This window comes from Cajanus cajan, chromosome 9, assembly GCF_000230855.2.
Source record: "Cajanus cajan strain Asha chromosome 9, NIPB_CcT2T_4, whole genome shotgun sequence".
In the NCBI taxonomy this organism is placed as follows: Eukaryota; Viridiplantae; Streptophyta; class Magnoliopsida; order Fabales; family Fabaceae; genus Cajanus; species Cajanus cajan.
This window is the reverse complement of record NC_138525.1, coordinates 38446391-38456890: the sequence shown is the minus strand read 5'-3', so window position 1 is coordinate 38456890 and position 10500 is coordinate 38446391.

Below are 10500 nucleotides of genomic sequence, written 5' to 3'. Positions count from 1 at the left end.
GTTTGGGCGGCAAGCGAAGCTAACCCTGGAGAGGGCAAACTCAACTGCCTAGGATGTCAGAAGCACCGAAGCAGAGCCTGGAGAGGCGGTACTCACAGCTTCCAGCTTGGGCGGCAAGCGAAGCTAAGCCTGGAGAGGCGGTACTCACAACTTCCAGCTCGGGCGTCGAGTGAAGTTGAGCCTGGAGAGGCGGTACTCACAGCTTCCAGCTTGGGCGGCAAGCGAAGCTAAGCCTGGAGAGGCGGTACTCACAACTTCCAGCTCGGGCGTCGAGTGAAGTTGAGCCTGGAGAGGCGGTACTCACGCTACCAGAGTGTTCAGAAGCACGGAGGTATGCAGCTTCCGGCTCGGGCAACGAGCGAAGCAAAACCTGGAGAGGCTACTCAGCAAATTTTCCACCGGAAGACACTACAAGTCGGAAGGATGGCCTTATTCCCCGGACAATTGGGTCAACTCCTTTACTTATCAACCGGTACACTAAAAGGCCGTTTGACTAAGTAAAGGGGGGCAGCTGTAGACCCCTAAAATTGTCCGGGTCGGAAATAAGACTCGAAGACTCTCAAAGATCGAAGGAAAGTCAGCCAGAAGGACTCCCAGAAGACCATAGGATGACTATCTGTAGGTTTAGAGGTCTTAGAGTAGCCAAAAATAAGAAAGTGGGAGGTTTGGAGCTCAATACAGCCTCCTTGGAGTTCAGTACGGCCGTACTGCACATTTTGAACTACAATACGGCCGCACTGAACTCAATACGGCCGTATTGAAGTTTCTGAACTTCAATACGGCTGCATTGAATTTAATACGGATGCACTGAACTTCAATACGGCTGCATTGAATTCAATACGGCTGCACTGAACTTCAATACGGCTGCACTGAACTTCAATACGGCCGTATTGAGGTTTTTGAACTTCAATACGGCCGTATTGAATTCAATACGGCCGTATTGTAGTTCAAAACTTCAATACGGACCGTATTGACCCCCAGAGTCCGTATTGAGCCTCATCCCTATAAATATGACGTCAATGGGACGTCATTCGAGACTTTCACACTGAGTTTTAACCCTCTTCTTGAGTATTCTAGGTTTTTTTGAGCAGTGCTCTGCCTAGAAATCACTCGGAGAGTTGATCCGACGAAGTTCTTGAGTCACGAGCCATTTGCTTGAGTCTCGAACCTAGTCGAAGGGAAATCCTCCGGATTTCCATAGTTAAAATTTTATAGGAGGGAGCGAGCGGTCTTGTAGAGGGAGGGAACGCCAAAACGCTTCCCAATTTCTGTCAAGATATATAAGAAAGCACGCTTCAAAGGTTTATATCTTTAAAGTCCCTTCTTTTACCGCTTTCTGTGTGTACATATTTAAACTGTCATCATGTAGATAGTTAATTTATAATTGCTTAGAATGAATAGGGGTAATTTAGTAATTTTGCACTATTATTTTTAAATAATTTGTCATAGGGAACCCGAAAGGGGCGTTGTGGGGTGCTAACACCTTCCCCACGCGTAACCGACTCCCTTACCCGACTCTGGTTGTAATGGCCGAAGTCGATTTTTGAATCGATTGCCTTAAACTTCTTTTTCCAATGTTTTGAGTAAAACATTGGTGGCGACTCCATGAACCCTTCCTTTTTATGAAAACCGCTAATCCATGGAGGGTCCCGCTTGGGATTAACATGGATTGGTGAGCCTTTTAATAAAATTGCTCGTTTGACAAGGTCTCAGTTTGAGAATAAGTCATTCTAGCAATCCATATTTTCAAACAAATAAAAGAGTCCAACCATCCTTCGCGAATGCCGAAAGCCCGTTTCGGGCCGGTGGCGACAACGCTCAAACTATACTAGACTACATTAGATGAAAGGATGAATCAAGACTAAAAAGAATGATCAAGTACTGAACAAACATCAAAATAAAGCTCAAATGTCAAAGATCAAATATCAGACATTGGATAAGGAGAGGAAGAAATGGTTCAAAGACGGAGACTCAAGTTTTGGATGGAGACGAAGAGCATGGAAAAGTGTCTAAATTAAGCTAAGTAATAATAAGAAATGGTGCATATCATTGTAGACCCCTAAAATTGTCCGGGTCGGAAATAAAGCTTGAAGACTCTCGAAGACTGAAGGAAGATCAGCCAGAAGGACTCCTGGAAGGCCCTAGGAGGGTTCTCTGTAGGTCTAGAGGTTTTAGAATAGCTTAAAATAAGGAAGTGGAGGGAATGAAGCCCAATACGGCCGTACTAAACTTAATACGGCCGTATTGAAGCTTCAATATGGTCGCAGTGAACTCAATACGGCATATTGAAGTTTCTGAAACTTCAATACGGCCGTACTGAAATCAATACGGCCGTATTGAAGCTTCAATACAGCCGCAGTGAACTCAATACGGCCATATTGAAATTTCTGAGCTTCAATACGGCCGTATTGAACTCAATACGGCCGTATTGAAGTTCAAAAATTTCAATACGGCCGTATTGCTCCTGTAGGCCGTATTGCGCCTATTCCCTATAAATATGACGTCAATTGGACGTCATTCCACACTTTCAGACTCAGTTTTGACTCCCTCCTTGAGTATTCTGGGGTTTTTGAGCAGTGTTCTGCCCTAGAAATCTCTCTGGGAGTCGATCCGACGAAGTTCTGGAATTCCGAGCACTTAGCTTGGAGATTCGAACCTAGTCGAAGGGAAATCCTCCGGATTTCCATAGTCAAAATTTTATAGGAGAGAGCGAGCAAGCTTGTAGAGCGAGGGAACGCCAAAAAGCTTCCCAATTTTACTCAATATATAAAAGCACGCTTCAAGAGGTTTCTTCTTAAATCCTTCCTTTTACTGCTTTCTGTGTGCATATTTAAATTGTCATCATGTAGATAGTTAATTTATAATCGCTTATAATAAATAGGGGTAATTTAGTAATTTTATACTGTTATTTTAGAAATAATCTGTCATAGGGAACCCGAAAGGGGCGCTGTGGGGTGCTAACACCTTCCCCACGCGTAACCGACTCCCTTACCCAACTCTGGTTGTAATGGCCAAAGTTGATTTATAAAATCAATTGCCTTATCCCTTTTTCCAATGTTTTGAGTAAAACATTGGTGGCGACTCCACGAACCCTTCATTTTTACGAAAACCACTAATCCATGGAGGGTCCCGCTTGGGATTAATATGGATTGGTGAATCATTTTAATAAAATTGCTCGTTTGACGAGGTCTCAGTTTGAGAATAAGTCATTCTAGCAAACCATATTTTTTAAACAAATAAACGAGTCCAACCATCATTCGCGAATGCCGAAAGCCCCGTTTTCGGGCCGGTGGCGACAGATGGCGACTCCACTGGGGAAGCTTCGAGAGTCAGTCCCATTTAGTGACAGATTATTTTAACAAATAATAGTTAAAATTACTTCATTACCCCTTGTTTGATAACATGATTTATTATATGGCTTTAAATAACTGTTGTATGTTTAAATTCCGCAATTGTTTGAAATACAAACTGTACACAAACCTTTGCACACAACAGTTCCCTCTATACCCGGGGGCATGAGTGATTAACCATAGGGAGTGGATGTTAGTACGGCCGGTTGAATGGGTCTATAGGAGCCTACGAGACCGTTGTCGGAAAAACATCACTCAAGGTGATAACCATGAACTCGAGTCCGACCGTTGGGGGCCTTTGACCAAGTGAGAACAGTTAGATCCTCCTTGAATATGCACTTTTCTGCAGGAGACCCCTACCTCGTGATTCGCTCGTGACTGTTCGTGGATGAGTGAATTGTGTGTGCATTTTTATGTGACATTGTATGAGCATACATTGCACCTTTTAAACATACAACATTCTTTTTTAAATAAAAAGAATAAATAGAAATAAAGATCTTCTAGTACATGGTGTTAACATCTACCTCCATTGCATTCATATAGGTAGTTTCCCTTTTCACCCAAAAAATACAAAAAAGATACAAATTAAATATCCAAAAGAAAAATGATATTTACCCAAAACCAAGCAATATCATGCATCATCTTAGGGACATCCCGAAAACATGATAATGCTTAGTTCAATAAACACAATGCATGCATATTCAACATCATCATCTCATGCATATAGATCATGGAGGGATCTAGGAATCATTCATTTCATACATCCCTCCTAGTAATTCAGTAATAAACATAAATAAAAAGAAAGGATTAAATCGATGCGTATGTTCAAAAATGGATCGCACGCCGTTCGTCATCAAGTGTAAGCCAACAACCGCGCCAAGCGAGCGCACATCAACTCCGTTGTTGGTAATCAAGACGAATAAAGGGGAAGGTCCGACACCATTAAGGATCACCGCTCCAAGACCTTTCCCCTACGAATCAAATAAGGCTGTGCCGTGGATATACGACATCCACTCTTCTGCCGACAGCGATATCTCCAACATCGCTGGACTTGGGGGCATGACTAGGAGTGGCAGGATCTACACTCCCGAAGATCTTCATGATAAAGCCCCCAAGAATAAAGGAAAAGTAAAAGAGAAAACCGAGGAAAAAGAATCCGGGGAGGAGATAGACTAGCTGTTAAAATTTATCCGACAGAGCGAGTACTCCATCATGGATCAACTTCATAAGACGCCAGCAAAGATTATTCTGTTGTCGTTGATCCTATGCTCCGAACCGCATCGGCAAGCTCTGTTGAAAGTCTTGAACGAGGCATACGTGTCGCACAGTATCTCCCAAGACAAGTTTGAGGGGATTGTTAGTCACATCACGGCTAATGATCACCTCTCTTTCACCGATGAAGAGATCCCCGCTGAGGGACCGAACCACAACAAGCCCTTGCACATCTCTGTAAAGTGCAAGGAGTATCACATCGCTAAAGTCTTGGTAGATAATGGATCTTCCTTGAATGTGATGCCAAAAAGAACGCTCAAGCAATTGGCGATCAAGGGAGTCCAAATGCGCCCGAGCAACATGATCGTTCGAGCCTTCGATGGTTCTAAAAGAGAAGTGGTGGGAGAGATCAATCTTCCAATCCAAATTGGACCCACTATCTTTAATGTCGAATTCCAAGTGATGGACATTACTCCCGCATACAGCTGTCTCCTCGGCCGACCTTGGATTCATGATGCGAAAGCTGTACCCTCTACGCTCCACCAGAAAGTCAAGTTCATAGTGGATGACAAACTGGTGACTGTACAAGCTGAAGATGACATACTCATCAGCAAGCCATCCACCATACCTTATGTGGATGCAGCAGAGGAAGCTTTGGAAACCGCCTTCCAAGCATTGGAAATTGCCAATGTTGAAACGTTTCCCCGAGAAATGAAGAAGGTAGCTCATATGCTCACCAAGAACAGATACTTGCCAGGACAAGGATTAGGCAAGGACTCCCAAGGAATCCCGGAGCTACCCATTATCAAGGACAATCCGGGGAAACAAGGGTTAGGATACAACCCTTATAAAGATCAAAGGACGAAGAGAAACCAAGATCCTTCTCGACGTTCTTTAAGCCAGATCTTTAGGAAGGCCGGTTCACAAGCGTTAAGGCCGGTCGTCGTCATCAAGTGTTCTCCTCCTTCCGATAGGGATGTATAGACTCAGTGACTATTAGAGATCACTCCTCGGGGACAGCCCGACCCCTGAGCCTCGATAGGGCACATGTTTCCACTATGATTATAATAAAATCATTCATTATTATTTCTTATTGCTTCTTTTCTTGCTCGCAATAAAAATCTAAACCACGTTATTTAACCCTGTTTGAATAAACATGAATGAGGTTAAAATCATCTTGATAATAATAAACCCGCATCATTTTTATGTGGAAATGTGCATAACGACTTGGAGCACCGTTTCTTGGCCTCAATAAGTGCCGTCATGGATAAAAGAAATCCATTCAGGACAAAAATCCTAAAAAACAAAAAGCTCGGCAGGAAACCCAAAAAGGGGGCTGCGCAAAAATAAGAGCAAAAGACCCGCTAGGAATCCCACAAAAGGGTGACCTAGGCAAAAGTTAGGGTTACAAAATGAATACAAAAGCCCGCTAAGACATCACAAATGGGTGTTTTAGGCAAAAGTTAGGGCCGTCAAAAAAAAGAAAAACAAAATAAATCCATGATGGTACCATCAATTGAATTCAACAAGGAGCTCAAGAAAAGCTATCCAAGTTGTCAAAGCACAATCATTAATAACAAAGATGTGCTTAACTTCATAAGTGTTTAATCGAACAAGCCTAAACACTTAAGCCTACCATTGGCCCGCCATTCTTACAAAATCCATTTTTCAAAAAATAATCCCCTCTAAAACACAAACTTTTGAAAATATATCCTTTCCTTCTTTTCTCTCTTGTCCCCAACGATTTTTGAATAATCTAGTGGAAACATGGAGATATAGTGGTCAATAGGAGGGTTGACACATCTCCTAAAGGAAGGGAGAATCATTTGGTTGATAACACCAAAAATCAAATACGCATCGTTCCTCGGTTACAGAAATCGGCAAAGCACAGTCTGTCTGGAGGAATGGCAAGATCCAAACAGAGAACGCATCAATTAATTCTTTTGAAAAACTGAATCAAATAGAATTAGGTGCATCTCATTTGCATACATGCATACAGATGATAGGTGTACTAGAAGATCACTTATTCTCTGTTTATCTTCAAAAAAAAAAAAAAAAAAAAAAAAAAAAAAAAAAATCAAAAATCAAAAATCAAAAATCAAAAATCAAAAATCAAAAATCAAAAATTAGAAAAATCCAATACGCCCGCATTGGTATTAATACGGTCGTATTGGAGTTAACGTTAAGTACAACGTTTCAACTCCAATACGGGCGTATTAAAATCCAGTACGCCCGTATTGAACCCCAATACGGTCGTATTGAATCCAATACGGTCCATATTGATTGTAAACTTTGTACATCAACGGAAAGGCCAATACGGCCGTATTGAATCCAATACGGGCCGTATTGGCGGAATTTTGCCTATAAATAAGACTTCCCCTCCCTCATTTTGCATACATTTCTTCTTTCTCCACATTCCTTGCTTGTGAGTGCATTCCTACAAAGATTATCAGAAATGGCAGAATCTTCTCGCAAAAGGCAGAGAGCCCCGGCCAGACGTGTAATGACAGATCGACACCGGGACCGGCTACAGCTTATAGAGACGTTCACCATCGAGCCGTCAAGGGTGCTCGACTTTGAGCTTCTCCGAGCAGTGGGCTTGGAGAATGATGTCAGGAGCTACTTCGACGCCATAGGATGGGGATTTCTCCTTAATCCACCATCCCAGCTATATTTGACGGCCACGAAGGAGTTCTTGGCTACAGTCGGCGTCACGGAGTCGACTAACAGCTATGGGGAGGATGTTTGCGTGGTGGATTTCTGGATGAATGAAGGATACCGCTCGCTGACGTTGGACGAGTTCAACGTCCAGGCAGGGTTTTTCAGCCGCACTGATCAGCTGGCATTCCGAGATGCCATATGCGAGTGGCCTGATCAGTGGACTCCGGTTGAGATGTGGAGTTTGCTCACTGGCCGACGGGATTATCATTCAGGGGTGAAGGGCTCCCGGCTCCCGACTGCTCTTAGGATCTGTCACAAGATCCTCACCAGTACTATTCATGGCAGGTCCAAGAGTCCGGAGTCGATTACACGGCCGGATCTGCTGGCCTTATATTGCATGGCCACCGGCCGGAAGGCCAATCCTGGATATTTCTTCCTCGAGCACGTGAAGAAGCTTGGGGTACGAGAGGGAGGAGAGTCCAGACAGGGGTACATCTTGGTTGCCCCACTCCTCTCACAGCTGGCGGAGACATGGGGATGTCCCGATGGTGCAGAGCCAGGGGCATTGGCGCCGAAGCTGATTGGTGCCTCCACCCTGGTTAACATGAAGATCATCGCTAGATCGCCAGGAGGGGGGTTTGTGCGAGTAGATAGTCTCGAGACCTTCGACGACCTCCTCAACAACCTCGACTTTGAGGGAGGCGACGCCCCGCAGCCAGAGGCTAGCACATCACGGTCGGACAGGGGATACTTTGACGCCCGCTTCGACACACTACAGCAGAGCATTGACACGCGATTCGATGCTTTTCAGCAGAGCATCGACACGCGATTCGATGCTTTTCAGCATAGTGTCGGTACATGGCAGCAAAGTACCGATACTCGACTAGACAGCTTGGTGCAGGGGTTCGACAACCTCTCAGTCTGGCTCCATAGCCACTACCCCACTCCTCCTCAAGATCCGCCGGCCGATGAGTGAAGACCGGATTGCTTCCTTTAATTTTTATGTATTTAGTTTGTTTGGGCTGTGTCCCATCTTTTGATTTCTTTTGATTTCTCTCGTACAAACTTATTTTCTATTTAATGAAAATTTCCACTATTTGATTTTAAATTCTCTAGCAATTTAAATTCTGTACAGCAAAAGCCAAAAACATAAAAAAGGCAAAATACAGAAAAAGCCAAATCAGAAGAAAAGGCAAAATACAGAAAAAGCCGAAAATGAAAAAGGCAAGGATATAGAAAATCCAACAAACAGTTTGTACAGAATAACTGAGCCTGGAGAGGCTTGCCGAAACAATACTCCTCAGTAAACAGAATAATTGAGCCTGGAGAGGCTCGCAGAAATAATACTCCCCAGAGAAATCTCAGCTTCCACTCACGGGCCAAATTCCTCAGTGAAAGCTATCAAAGCGAGATCAACAAAATTCCCCAACGGAAGCATGATCCAAACAGTATATCTAGTCAAAGGACTTAAAATTTCCTCAGTGGAAGATAGCTCTCCAACTCAAACGAAGAGTGAAGCTAAGCCTGAAGAGGCTTCCTAAATAATACTCTGGGATACATAAGAACTTCAAATCCCCAGTCGCCTACTCAAGAGGCACCCCTACAAAAGGAGAAAAAATAAATAAATATTCCCCAAGCGGAATCTGGATTTTCAGCCAAACATCAAGCGTCAAGATGATCTGCCTAACAAAAGAGGCCAGTCAAGAAATCAATGACAAAATCCCCAGCGGGTAACAGCCTACACAGAGGCAGCAAAAATCAGAAAATCCAAAAGAGATACCCGAATAAGGATAATCGGGATACTCCACCTACGTCAAAGGACGTCAGCCAAAAATAAGGCATCGCTCAACTCAGAGAGAGAGCATCTGTGTCTACACCCCAAGGAGTCAGAAATTCCCCATGGGTACCAACAATGCAATGCAAGTTGGGGCACAGGAACCTATGAATGACTGCACATCCCCTAGACGGATCCCTGCGTTATCCAGCCCTCAGCGGCACAAAATCAGAAAAACCGTCGAAGCAGCATCGTGGACTGTGGAGACAAAAATCATATCAAATCATTGCCGAAGTGATCAGAAGACACAGAAGCAGCCCCTGGAGAGGGTAAACTCACACTGCTGAATGTTAAGAGGCAGGACCTGGAGAGGGTAAACTCACACTGCTGAATGTTAAGAGGCAGGACCTGGAGAGGGCAAACTCACACTGCTGAATGTTAAGAGGCAGGCCTTGGAGAGGGTAAACTCACACTGCTGAATGTTAAGAGGCAGGACCTGGAGAGGGTAAACTCACACTGCTGAATGTTAAGAGGCAGGACCTGGAGAGGGCAAACTCACACTGCTGAATGTTAAGAGGCAGGACCTGGAGAGGATAAACTCACACTGCTGAATGTTAAGAGGCAGGACCTGGAGAGGATAAACTCACACTGCTGAATGTTAAGAGGCAGGACCTGGAGAGGGTAAACTCACACTGCTGAATGTTAAGAGGCAGGGCCTGGAGAGGCAATACTCAGCTATCTCATGTTGAGAGGTAAAGCCTGGAGAGGCAGTACTCAATCATCAGTGATGTTAACACTGGTGTCTAGCTTCCGGCTCGGGCGTCGAGTGAGGCTAGGTCTGGAGAGACAGTACTCAATCACCAGCGTCGCCAGAGGCACGTCAGTGTTCAACTTCCGGCTCGGGCGTCGAGTGAAGTTGACCCTGGAGAGGGTAAACTCAGCTACCGAGGATGTCAGAAGCGCCGAGGTATGCACCCACCTGGAGAGGCTACTCAACAATTTTCCACCGGAAGACATTACAAGTCAGAAGGTCGGCACATCACCCGGACAATTGGGTCAACTCCTTTACTTGTCAGCCGGTACACCAAAAGACCGTTTGACTAAGTAAAGGGGGGGCAGCTGTAGACCCCTAAAATTGTCCGGGTCGGAAATAAAGCTTGAAGACTCTCGAAGACTGAAGGAAGATCAGCCAGAAGGACTCCTGGAAGGCCCTAGGAGGGTTCTCTGTAGGTCTAGAGGTTTTAGAATAGCTTAAAATAAGGAAGTGGAGGGAATGAAGCCCAATACGGCCGTACTAAACTTAATACGGCCGTATTGAAGCTTCAATATGGTCGCAGTGAACTCAATACGGCGTATTGAAGTTTCTGAAACTTCAATACGGCCGTACTGAAATCAATACGGCCGTATTGAAGCTTCAATACAGCCGCAGTGAACTCAATACGGCCATATTGAAATTTCTGAGCTTCAATACGGCCGTATTGAACTCAATACGGCCGTATTGAA